The following is a 13,709-nucleotide window of genomic DNA, read 5'->3' as shown; positions in this document are numbered from 1 at the left end:
AGCAGAATTAAAGGACTGAGTCTCAAACACCCAGAGACTAGAGTCCCATTTTTTTAAAACTACAGAGTTATTTCAAGTTTCTAGAAAGGGATCGTGATGGCCAAACTGACAGAGCCCCACGCACCTGATGTGCAGGTCCATGGCATTGTTAGGATGTAGTTAGATTGCGCCATTTTAATCTAAACCAGGCCTTCCGTAGCCCCAGTCTATAGCCCTTCGTCCCTGGAACCAAACCACATGGCGAACTGTCCTCCCTAAGGCATTTGCCAAGCCTGTGCCCATGGAAGCTCAATAGCAAATGCTACTGCACAGGTCGGTGAATTATCTCTTCCCAGCATTCTGGAAAATGAGTAGTGCGGAGCTACAGCAGCAGATCCAGATCAACCCTAAAATTTGCACTTATGGATCAGGCTCCGTATCATTTGTAAAGGAAAAACAGACCGGCTGTGACATTTTTCCCACTGTTGCCTTATCTTGAAGGTGAAACCCTCCTCTGTATCCATTAGAGGAAAAACAATCTTCTAAACGATTCAATGTGCTTATTTTTAAACAAATTCCACTTTCACCAGGGATTGGCCTCTCCAAAGAGAGTGGAGGCAAAATGTTAATGTACACTGTAGCTGCAACTTCCCCATGCCCCAGGGAGAAAGTCCTTTTCCTACTATCACTGAGCTAAGAGAAGTCCTCCCTAGGGTCCAGAGAGACAGCATCAGTCATAGTCCCTGGGTAGGGGGGAAGCAGACTATCTCAGGCATGGGAAGCTGCCCACAGCCTTGGACCGCGGCTTACACCAGCTTTTCATAGTGACCCTTCCTGGCATAGCGGGCTGGGGGAGCCGAAATCAGCAACCGTAACTAAAGGGTAGCTTTTGAGAGCGGGATTGTGAGATGTGGCACTTTGGGACTGAATCTGACAATTGCTACCCTCAGTGTCGTCATCACTAGTGAGAAAGAAGTTGCTCAGGGGACCCTGGAGTCAGGAAGCAGCTCTGTGTCCTTCTGGGGATAAGGCCTAGTAGGTAAAGAAAAAGTCCTGAGGCACCCAGAGAGTCTACCTGGGGTTAAATGTTTTTAAGGAAAACTTCACTGTGCCGTACATAAATGCAGGCAAAGATGAGCATGAATGTGTGTGTGCGTGCTTGCATGTGTTCATGTGTGTAAGTTTTCTAACATTACTTCAACCCATATTCCGTGCTTCTTTACTCACTCAGACTGGTGAGGCTTGGAGAAAAACTCACAGTGCCCGGAGTAGCTGAAAACATCTGGTAATTCAATGATCCAGGCTGTAAATATTGCATGCTTCAGTAGTCAGTTTCCATACAGGTAATGTGTCTTTTCTAACAGTCAGATTTCTCAGATGGAACAAAATGTCATTTATTTTTCCTTATACATTCAGCTCGATCCCCAAGGAGCTCCCACAACTTTTAATTGCCTGTTGTAACATAATCTTAATATACAGTATTCCCCAACCACCACCCCCGCAAAGTCGAGGTTCAGAGTTTGGGGCCACAGTCATTTGCAGATTTTTCTAGAACCAAATAATTAATTGTGGAAACCGCGCAGTTTCGTGGAAACTGCAACTATCCTGTAACCCATCTTAGGCAGATGCACCATCTTTCAGCATCTCAACAGGGTGCTGCACCACGTGTACCATCTTTAGTGTTCTGAGTTTCCTTCTTTTTAAACCCTTAAGATCCCTAAGGTGATGCCAAAACATCCTGCACCTTCTAAGGCTTTATTAACATAAATTAACATTAATATAAATAAAGTTACATAACTGGGACAGACAAAGCATATTTAGGGTTTAAACTATTAAAAATAGGCATTTTTCTGACCATATCTGAAATGTGTGGTTTTTCACAATTTGCAAGTGAATTGTAACCCCTGGGAACTTGGGGGGTCAACTGTACATCTTAAATTTTATTTTCAACCCCAAATCTTCAAAGGCAACGTTTTAAAAATTTCACTCGGAGTCACATTTAAAAAAATTTTTTTAAATCTTAGAAAGAAACTTTCTCCTGTTCTTCAGAGTCTTGCTAATAGACTAGTGTTAAGAAAGCAAATAGTAATGTTTACAGCAAGTTTTTCAGACAGTGATAATTCAATACGAACAGTTTGATGTGCTGTAGCTGTGGCAGGCCAATAGAGTAGGTTGTTGGGAGAATGAAGGAAAAAAATCTCAGAGATGGCTTGCAACACATAAGATTTATTAATACTTACTAATAAGGGAGGACAGGGTTAGTTGATACTAACAGAGCAGGGTCCATGCAAAATGCAGGAGTCCAACAGCCTACTTGGAAGGAGCACACTCTTTTCACAGAATAGTCACTGTTGTGATGCATTTTGAAATTCTTGCCTGGAGTAAGAACCACCTAGAGGATGAAGACAGCACAGTTCTGGGTGTGTCTGTGGATGAAGATCATGCAGGGCAGCAAACAGAGGAAAGAAGAACCACTCCGGCAGTGAGCAGCACTCACCGAAAGGCTTGTAGCCTGGATCGAATGAAAAAGCAAAGAAGGAAATGTCTCCATTTCGGAAGAGCTCATCTTCATCACTCCCTTAGGCCCTTGGTCTCTAGTGTCTTCAAGCTTCCAATGCAGACTTGTACCGGTGACTCTCCAGTGAGTTCCCAGGCCTTCCATCTTGGATTGGTGCTACTTCCTTGATCTTTCTTTTTCTGCAGCCTCCGTCTTTTCGGGCTGAGCAGCTACTGCATCATCTGTCTCTGGCCCCGCAGACAGCATGGAGGATCGCCCACCTCTGATTCTGAGTGCCCACCTAATAAATCCGGGTGCAAAATTTGCATATATTTTCTAGAAAACCCTATCTAACTAACACACTTATCCAGGTACTCCAGTTATTGACTATTCCCAGGGTCTACTTGACTTGGCAGGAACAAAAAGAGGGCATCTAGGGGACATTGTGCTAGCTGTTCTACTTTTTATTGAAGATGATATCATTTCAAACATAAAAAAACTTTAAATTGCGAAGCCCTGAAGATAACCAAGTCCTACTCCAGTGTAACAGTACAATAATGCCACACGTTTTTTTCACTAAAAATAGTGTTAAACTGTGGAGATTTCTAATCAAAGAAACATTCCAGACTATATTTAATATTAGCAGAGGAGAACATATACATAAATTACTGCACTGTAAAGAAAAATGTACTGGTACATAAGCAGTACCATCAAAATGCAGGAATGAAGATGGAATAGCTGAGGGTACCAGGAAAGCTATACAATGCAGTACCATTCAAATTGGTTTTTTGAATGATTAGAACTAATTCTAACAGGAAAACCCTTGTAGATTGTGTCCTAGGCCACAGGAGCTATATACAAAGGGTTCAGAAGCAACACATTTCTGTTGTGCTTAGAAATGGAGAGAAGACCCACAGGTTGGAATGTAAATTGAGAAGAAAAAAGGTTACAGGTTGGTACACAGCCCTATTACCTCCAGATCTATTTCTCGGTCTTCCATCGAATTCCCATCTGTATCACAGATGCTTTGTTTAGCCTCTTACTGCAGCTAGTTTGTGCCTGGGTTTGACCAGTGAGAGACAGTGGTTACAGGTAAGGGGCAGAGGCAGAGACGGAGGTGTGGAAGGTGTGTCTGCCCTGTGTCACTCAACACCAGCACTGAGCCTCTGAGGTTGCAGCTTGGGTGGGTAGATCCTCCCTTTGCTGTGTTCTGCTTCGCAAATTTTTCCAAATTACATTCATATATATTGAGTGGCTTCAAAAGTTCAGCATCTATCCAGAGGTTTTTAACTGGGAATCACATTAATTAAAGGCAAAAGTACTCAGTTTGTGCATTTGTTGATTACAATAAGCCCTGAGTATTGCGAACTTATATTTATATTTTTAGGGTTGATGAACATGCTAAAATAGGATATATTAGCATTAATTTAAAGTGCAAATGCTTGTGAGTAATACATTTAATACAATGCCAGAAATAAGAAAATTTAACACAGAACACAATTCCAAATACTTTCACATATTCAACCCAAAGAACAAATTATCTTCCATTAACTATGGTACGTATTTTATAACATGATAGATTTTCAAGTGTTTCTGTTTAACACTCTTTGTAAAAAGTTAGAAGCCTTATCAGTTTTTTGGGTTGTTTTGTTTTTTTTTTTTTTCAAATTTCAAAATTCCATCATTTCTCCAGTTGATAGATCATTGTACCACTAGAGGGCACATGTGACCAAGACATTTAATAAGATTTTACTGCTGCTTTAAAATTTGAGTCTTTAAAAAATAGCATATTCTTTAAGCCACGGGCGTATTTTCTTTAAAATTATACATACAGAAAAGTACAAGATCCCAATAATGAATGAATCTGTACTGTACACCTAAAATGTACCAACAAACTCAATTAAAAAATAAAAAGTAAATAAATAAAATTATGCATACAAGACAAAATGCTCTGATTTTTCAGCTGATAATTCAGTTTTCAGACTCACTTTCTCATGAGGTACCAACTCTGTTCTCAGGCACAAAAAAATTAAATTCACAATAAAAAGAGTGCATTCATGGTTTCTTGTTTTGCAGAATTGGCAATATCCGCTAGCACCATTTTGTATTTCTAAATGCAGGCATTGATAAGGCGGCTGCATATGAGCTGTGACCAAAACACACAGCTAATGTGTGAATTTTTAAAAATTAATTACAGTAAGCCAGTAATCTTGCTCAAAATATTTCCATCAGTTCTAACATACTTATTCCATCGTTCCCGCCGCTTTCTGGAGCACTTTTGGAAGTCCTCTGTGGTAAGCGTCTTTAGGTGCCTTTTTGCAGCTGCTTCCGTGTATTGAATCAAGTCAAAATGCTCACCTTTCATGCTCATTCTGGCTTTGGAAAGAACTAGAAGTTGTCAGCGCCCGATGCAGCTGGATAAGATGGACAGGGACACACAGGTGTCTTTTAACAGCTCCGCCTTTCCATTGGATGTCACTTGGCAGCAGCATTCACCCTGCTTACCTCACCTTGTAACGACACTAAAGAGGACTTCAAGAACTGCTTCAGAAAACAGCACCAGTAGGGTAAATGTGCTTGAAGCAAAGGAGTATTTTAGGGGGTTAATGCATTGTGTCTTTTAGAGTAATATTTTTTAAATTTAAACAAACCACAGTCTTTATCAGCCCTTGTGATGATCTAATTTCATTTCTACAACACGCTTGTGAATAAATACTGGTATCATCTTCATTTGCCAGGGGAAGAAATTAGAGACTTGAAAGATCACAAATTCTGAGACAGAATATGAATGCAGACCCAGTTTTGTCTAATACCAAATTTTGTGTATGCCATTAAAGATGTCACACCACTATGTTCCAAAGACACTCTTAGCCCTTGCAGAAGTAGCAGGTGCACTCCCCCATTTCCACAAAAGAGAACCACCATCTTCATTTTTATGAGCATTATTCCTCTTTTACAGCTGTCTAAAATTTAGAAATTTTACATGCATTTATTCATAATATATTCATTTATTCATGCCTTTCTCCTTTTGCTCAATATTATCACTTTGCTCTCTACTGTAGTATGCGATTTTAATTCTTTCATGTTCAGTGCTAGGTGAAATGAAATGTTCTACATAATACCCAACAATTTATTAGCTGTTCCTCTGTTGATGAGCAAGTGGGCTATTTCTAGCTTAGAACTATCACTAATGCATGTATTTTATACATGTATTTTGATTTGCATATAAAAATTGTCCTAATATATATGACTAAAGAATCAAATTGCTGGCTCCTTGGTCTCCAACTTTATTGGAAACAATAAAAACACTGTTACTGCCAAGTGCCATCCAATGCAAAGGTAGGCTTGTAAAAAGACGACTGTGTACCATAGTCTCAGTCACTGTGTGTCCTCGTTCACTTTACTCTGTTGACAGGTGAATGAATCAAGAAACTAGTGAATGCATGTAACGGAAAAATATGTGGTGGCAAAAAGGAAGGAGCAATTGATACACACAAAAACATAAATGAATTTCTGACCTTATTTCTTAGTAAAGGAAATCAGAAATGAAAGAATACATTCTGAATGATCCCACTTATGTAAATTTTTTTTAAAAACAGCAACTTACAATGACAACTTGCAAGTGGTTGCTTAAGGACTGAGAGAGCAAGAGAAATGGAAAGAATGGATTACAAAGAAAGAATGGATCGGCATTTGGGGGAAAACAGAAATGTTTGTAAGGTTGACCGGCACAATACTTTCACAGTAGTCATACATCAAAAGTCTTCAGATTTCATATTTTGAGTACATGTGGTTTATGGTATGTTATTAAATCAAATCTCAAAAAATGTAAAAAGACAAAATTGTTTTAATTTGGATATTTTATTACTAATGAAATAGAGTATCTTTTATCCATTAATGCAGATTTGAATTTGCTCTTTTACAAAGTGATTGTTCAAGCTTTTTGTCCCTTTTTCCTTCTAATTTAATTTTCTTCAGGACTTGTAGGAATCTATGGAGTTAAGTTTTAGTCTCTTTGTAGTTAGTTTTTTGTCTTATTTTTTAAATATTATTTAATAAAATTTTCTTTTCCCCAAGTTATAAAGGTGCCACTCTATTTTCATCTCCTAAAATCTTCATGGCATTTAGATAGTAGTTCACCTGGAATTCACTTTCTTTTATTCATTCATTTTATCGATACATTTTCGGTATACAATAAGATGACAGTCATCACTGGGAATTTGTACCTTTACATGATGTATCTTGGTTCTTATTTTTTCCCCATTCCTCACCCTCCCTTCCATCGCTCCACCCTTCCCTATTTATAAAGACTTTGTTTCTGTTTCTTCCTTTTCTCACATTTATTCCTTTCCCTTCTTTCCTTTCCCCTCCCCCCTTCCCTTTCCCCTTTGGACCTTTTCTTCCTATTTCCCATTATCTATTATACACTTTGATCCTCATTTACATTTTCAGTTCCATTTATGGAGTGAGGAGGGAATTCCATTCATTTTCCACAAGAATGATCAACAGACTTAGCACACCTAGGAATAGTTCATTGTTTTCCACTTATCCACGACACTATCCTTCTCATACAGCGAATGTCCATTTGTGTTTGAATCTGTACTGGACTCTGTCCATTTCCATTGATTTATCAGTCCAAACCTATTAACATTCTCTTCATTTGTACATCTGTCCATGCCTGTGGCAAACTGCTCATTGATTATGCCCAAAGAAGGCTGCAAATAGTGCAGGCTATAAAGAGTTAACCCCACAATTGGCTTATCTTAAGGAGTAAGTCTGACCAAAGCCTAAGAGATAACACACAGCAAGGTCAGAGCGACTCTTACCCAACTTCCAGTCCCAGCCTAACACACGAATGTTTCGTCTCTTCTTTTGCAAGCCTTGCCTGCATCAGCCTCATATCCCTACCAGCCACACATAGGCCCCTCACCCCAATTTACCAATGATAGTGTCACCAATAAATATTGACAGCTGTTGCTAGCCATGGTTATTGTCTGCTCAAGCCTTTGCTTGCACAAGCACTGGTCATCCCAGTTCCTTGTCTCTGTCTCTCTAATTGTGTCTCTAAGTCTTTCTTCTTGTCATGCATCGTAGCACCAAGAAGGAGATGGGATCTGCTGCAGAGGTCTCCGATACACATTTATTTTTCTACTTTATTGTTCTTTAAGAATGTGTTGGTTAGCTTTAATCTTTTACACTACTGTGTAAACCTTTGGATAAAAATAACTTCTTCATGATGTTGCTTCTCATTTTTAAGCTATATTTGAATACCAAATAGTTTTTCTGGTGTGAAAAACTATAATGGTACCTAAGATCCTAATGAGATCATTGACAAAGTGAAACAGGAAGAAAAGGGATAAAGGTGAAAGGGAAATGGGAATGGTAGGGGAACAGTAATAAGGGAAAAGAAAAAAATAGGAGAAAATGAAAAAATGGAAATAAAGCACTTGTATATAGGGAAGGGAGGAAGAGGTGAAGGGAGGGCAGGGATAAGGGGGAAAACTGAGAACCAAGACTTGTCATGTAAAGGTGATGATGAATGTAACCGTACTGTGTACCTAAAATGTACCAATAAATTTATAAGGAAAAAATAAATAAAAAATAAATAAACTATATTTGAAATTTTAACTACAATATACTCCTTATCCTAGAATGCCTATTATTCTTCAAAACTAGCCAAATGAAAATGATACTTAAATACCTCACAACATGTTTTCTGAATTCCTTCCTCACACTATAAATAAAAAATAATTCCTCCTGGACTACAACCTGAACCTGTAAATTAAAAAAAGTTTGATACAACAGGTAGTTGACCCATAAAAAGTTATAGACTTACTCATTAACATCATAAAATAACCTCAGGCTGTAAAACATACATCAGTGATCCAGTTCTTTCTGGTGTTTTGTAACAATGATTGCTTGAGCCTTGTCAAGCTCATGAGAAAATTCTGAGTTTGCTGTGCTGAGACGCGGAGCAAGATTGCGTTAGCGCACAAAGCATGATATTCCGTCGGTGATAACTTTCTCAGTGACTTGCTTTTTTGTTTTCATTTTGTTTTTTCATTTTGTTTATTTTTGTCATTCTACATTCAGGGTGTGTATAGTCATGACAGATAAGACTAAAATAGATAAGTCTAAGGTGGATACCCTTACACTTGGAAGCCATCTTCTCCAGGAGGCCTTTATCTTTAACGCACAGATAGTCATGCGCCTCTTCTGTCCCCAGCACCCTCAAACTCCAAGCATTCTACATTTCAGCAATTCTGTTTCCTTGTTTCCAACAGTATGTAACTGGTCTGCTTCAAGGCTCTTGAACAAACTCTTTCTTATTTTAAATTCTGCATATCTTTCTAAGGAAACTGATCAAAGGATGGGCCAGGGATTTAGCTCAGTGGTTCTGCCACCTGCCTCGCAAGTGCAAGGACCCAAGTTCCATCCCCCGTACCAAAAAGAAAAAGAATATTGACCAATGGGTAATTCCTTTCTTGATTCTAAAATTAGTGTAAAGACCTTTTCCCTTGCTGAACTTGTCAATATATAATTTCTACCTATTCTTGGGGTAATATAATTCTTATTAAAGAAATTTCAAGAATACATGACACACAAAGAAATACTAAAACATTGAAGGTCACAAGATCTACATCAATATGTACGGAGTTGAAATTCTCTCTGCAGAGTATGCTTAACATGAGTATACAAGTGTTTTTATATTACTTTTCAGTGTGGATTATTTTATTCCTTCTTTATTCCAAATTACTTGCCTGCTTTATAGGTATTGATAGAAGCCTTCAACAGCAAGGATAACTTTTCCAAAATGAGATTTACTGTCTTCTCTGGACAATTCAATTTTGCAGTCAGTGCAATAAATGAGGTCCATTTCTACCTGAAATTTCATTATCTATGTAAGTATCTTTGTAAATCATGTTGTTCTTGGGTGTCACAAATACTATGATTTTGTATATGTATCTTCATCCTTGACATAAATAAAATATATTCCTTTAATCTTGCCTAATTCTCTTCCAGTGTTTTCTCTTCTCTCGGTTTCACTGTTCTATGGTGAAACAAAAATTAATATGTAGAGGGTTCACATATTTATTTTCTTCTATTGTGCATTTGGTAATTCAACTGTTCGGCAGGCTAAGAAAAGAGAAAAAATGGTCAGTGCACTATTGAGGGAAAAGCTACTAGCCTGAAAACTAACTTGGGTCACTGAGGTCTAAATCCATCCTGACTATAAGACCATGTGCAGCAAGAGGAAGAGAAAAGATAGAAAATCAGAGTGGTCGACTGGGGACAGCAATCTTACAGGGAAGAGACTTTCCCAGTGGTTTGAGAGTGAGAGAGAAATAGAGAGGCTGTGGTATTCTAAATTGACTTTCCGAGAACTCAAATAAGATTTGTGTATTAAAACTGAAACACCTGTCTAATCTTCAACTATAATAGTGCAACATTTCCTATGTGCAAGTTGATAACAGATAATATGCATAAAGTCAAATTATCAGACAAAGAATGAAAGCACTAGTTAGCACTGCATGAAAACGGAATGAGGAGGGAGAGAAGAGTCCAGAAAGTCAAATAAAAAAATACAGAACCTCAAGGTCCTAAGGAAAGGATCATGCCTCTTAAGACGCCCTATCTGGTCCAATCCAGGTCTAGGTCCGAAGCAAAGAAGCACATTCTGAGAAAAGAGGCCAAGGACAGGTGCAGTGTGGGAGTTTTCCAACAGTGGAAATGACTCTGGAAGTGGATCACTTCAAACGTTCCATCTTTATAAAAGGAAAGGAGAGGGCCGAGAATTTAGCTCAGCGGTTAGGTGGCCTGCCTCGCAAGCGCAAAGACCCGAGTTCAATCCCAGGTACCAAAAAATAAAAAAATAAAATAAAAGGAAAGGAAAGGAGAAAGAGATGGATCTTCCAGGATATACTTATGGAGGAGGGAAGGAAGGAACTGTGAAGGGAGAAAGGCATCCGGCCAAAGGCTACAGAACACTACCAACCAGAGAGCAGTGGTCCCGAGAAAGACAAAGAATTACAGGTAAGCAGCAGATCCAGGGAGGAAGCAGTCAAGCAGCTGTCACCTTCGATCTTCTTACCCCAAATGCATCCACATGGTACTGAGTGGCAGAGTCCTCTACGAAGTCATCTGCAGCCCACCGTGTCTGTCTCAGAACAGAGAGAATCAGAATGTCTTTTTCAGGGTCCAGCTCCCACTCTGAGACATAACTGCAAACTGAAGAGATGTCAGAATAGGCCCCAAAGCAAATGCTTCTTCCTCATTCGGAACAACTGTTGTTTGATAGGTCAGAGTTGGCCATGGTTCCATGGGATCCGCTGAATCGGGACTATCAGGTGACCCATGGAAAAGTTGCCGGCCTCACCCATGTCCTCGTGTGCAGGCTGCTCAGGCAGCATCACGCTGGCCTCAGACAGCGCTGAGGGTTGTCAAAGATGCAGTGGTCATTGCTACTAATGAGCTTGTCGTCTAAGATGCCAGCCTCGTTTCCCTCTCCGACGGTGTCCTCCTTATGTTGGTCTTCGTACGAAGTGGTTGATCTTCTCATTCAGATTGCTGGTGCTCTGTTCAGGCTCCAGGAGGAGGTCAGACACACTAGTACTGAGCAGCATGTCATCATCCTCAAAAGCCCTGCCTTCTCTCATGATCTCAGGATCCACCATTCCGAAGTCACCGAAGGATACTGATTTCCTGCAGGATACTGATGTCCCCGACCTCTTCTCTCATGGTTATCTCTTCCACTGTACTCTGGTTCAGGCTGAACTGCTGGGCTACATCGATGTCATCTAAGTCAGGCAGTGGCTGATCAAAGTCGTGAAATTCTTCAGGTGATGTGATGGCATTATAGGCTGCTTCTCGATTTTCCTCAGGCAGGTCAACAACACCGGGCTGAAAGGCCATCTTTATCTCTGTGAATGCTCTGTTACATTCTGCAAGTTATTTGGCTTTCCTGTGACAGATTTGCACTACTCCCAGTAAGAGATGTCCTGGTGTTCGCAGCGCCATCTTCACCTTCGGCGAGAGGATACTCTCCACGCTGCTAAATTACGTTCAAACACATGGGCTTTGCTTAGCTACTTATCCCAGTGGGCTGCCAGCCAAATTTTGGCCAGGGGCCCTCTTCTCCTGAGGACAAAATGTGCATAGAACATTGTTCTGGCTGACTGTGGAGCAGGAGGAAACCTGGCGCTCTGCGGAGCTGAGCCCTGGGTGGCCCGACCTGCCACTGCCGAGGCCGTTGCCACCTCCTTTCTGATTCACTCAAACAAACAAGATCTAGCAATTACAATTTTTTATCCTTATCTACACTTTTAGTTTGTCGCACCAGAGAAACTATACGGTATTTATATGTGTGAGTTCATAGTCACATTGTTGTGGTGTAGATCTATCATGAATTCATGTAAAAACAGAAATCTCATTTTAAAGTCCAAAAACAATGCAGATGGCACTTATAATCCTATTGTATACGTGGAGACTTCAGTCTCTTGAAGTGCAAAGGCAATGATGAATGAACCCTGCCCTTCCTTGTTGGTAACTCTCTTGCATGTAGACTCCAGTAACATGATTGCATTGTGTATCACTCTTATAGTTGGTCCCTAGGTACAATGTCTCTGCAACAGGTTTCCTTTAGAGAATCCACGGGTGCTGGCCTTATAATGAAGGCTAAAAGTGCTTTACTCTAGAATAATTTTGCAGACTCTTTCCTTGAAGCCCTGTCAAGCAAGTCCTCACTGCCATACTTCTCAATTTAGAGGGATATCCAACATATTCTCAATTAAATACTGACAAACAGATCTGTACTTTTTAAAAAGCTCCCAAATCTTGCAACTTTCATTCTCATTTACGCTGCATAAAACTGGAAATAAGTAAACCATAGGTAGCAAGAAAAATCACAACCTAACTTTTCATTCAAAATAACTTTAATTTTTTTTTCTAAAAATATTTTTACCTATAACCAAGAAAAGCAGAAAGCAACCAATCATTTACCTCGTGAAAGAGTCCACGCAAGGGTTGGAAGGAGAACTGCTCTGTATAGGCAGCTCGGCAGGCACCAAATGTGAAGGGGAAATTCTCAGTATCGCAGCCTCTGAGACTCAGAGAACTGAAATTCAGTAAGTCCAGCCCAGTTGATTTTGTGCCAACTTCCTCCAGCAAATGTGCACAAAGTCAGATAAAAACAATACCAGGAAAATCAAGAAATTGCAATCAGAGAAAAGATACTACATTGATCTAAGATTTTTTTCTCTGAAAAACTCAATCAGCTTCTGTATTTGGAAATACAAAACAGTGCTGTCATTACACTCCTCAAATTCATCCACTTCTTTTGACCTCTGCTATCTATTTATTCCAAGCTAACGTGCTCATTTCTACTTGATCCTACTGCTTTTCTGCTTCTCCAGTTTATCATCCACACAGCAGATTTATAAAACCAAACCATGTCCAATTCAAACTAAAACTCCTTTTCTGCCTTCACTTGGCTGAAGGTCATAAATTGTGTACTATACACAGGCTGCAACCTGCCCATATGTTTTGTGAGGCCAACACAATTCCTTTCCTAAACATTTTGAGTATGAATACTGAATGTTATTGGACATCCGCATTCCAGTTCTCTTTTGACCACACAGATCCTCTGCTGCTTTACACCTGACTAGTCGGTTCTAGCAAAATTTAATTTACATGTCAGGCCCAGAAAGGAATTTAAGTTTTGACCTTATCAAAAAAATAACAGTAATACAGTAAAATTTTTTAAATATTTTAATCAGTTTGTGAATAGTATTTACTCAGCAAAAAAGTGTACCACAAGTTGTTACACGCATATCATTTTCCAGGCACTTCGCACAAATCTTACATTGATCTCAATAACTTTATAAGAAAGATACCAACATTGTTGCCAATATTTAAATAAATAGAAAAAATTTTGAAGTTACATAATTAATCAAAGATCACTCTGCTACTAAATTGTGCAGCCAAGATTTGAACCAAAGGATAATGGATTTATTTAACAAAACTGTATTTGTCAAAACTGATTTAATTATATTCTTTCAACATGTGCAATTTTCACATATCTTTATGCGTAAATATAGCTGTTTTCAAAAAATTCATGCTTTCCAAAACAACATATTATCCTACTTCCCAGTATTATAAAGAATTTCATCAAGCTACTTATCCAAATTCAAACGCAATAGTACATGTTATAGTTTGCACCTAGACGTTCTCCCAA

At 39.2% G+C, this 13,709-nt stretch overlaps 1 pseudogene; it reads right to left on the bottom strand.

Moving 5' to 3' along the window:
• Positions 1–10,654: 10,654 nt before the first annotated feature.
• Positions 10,655–11,640, bottom strand: LOC104849001 (annotated as a pseudogene).
• Between the last annotated feature and the right edge of the window lie 2,069 nt (positions 11,641–13,709).

This window comes from Fukomys damarensis, unplaced genomic scaffold (assembly GCF_012274545.1).
Source record: "Fukomys damarensis isolate Sample0158 unplaced genomic scaffold, DMR_v1.0_HiC HiC_scaffold_33, whole genome shotgun sequence".
Taxonomy (NCBI): domain Eukaryota; kingdom Metazoa; phylum Chordata; class Mammalia; order Rodentia; family Bathyergidae; genus Fukomys; species Fukomys damarensis.
This window is presented reverse-complemented; position numbering and strand designations above follow the sequence as displayed.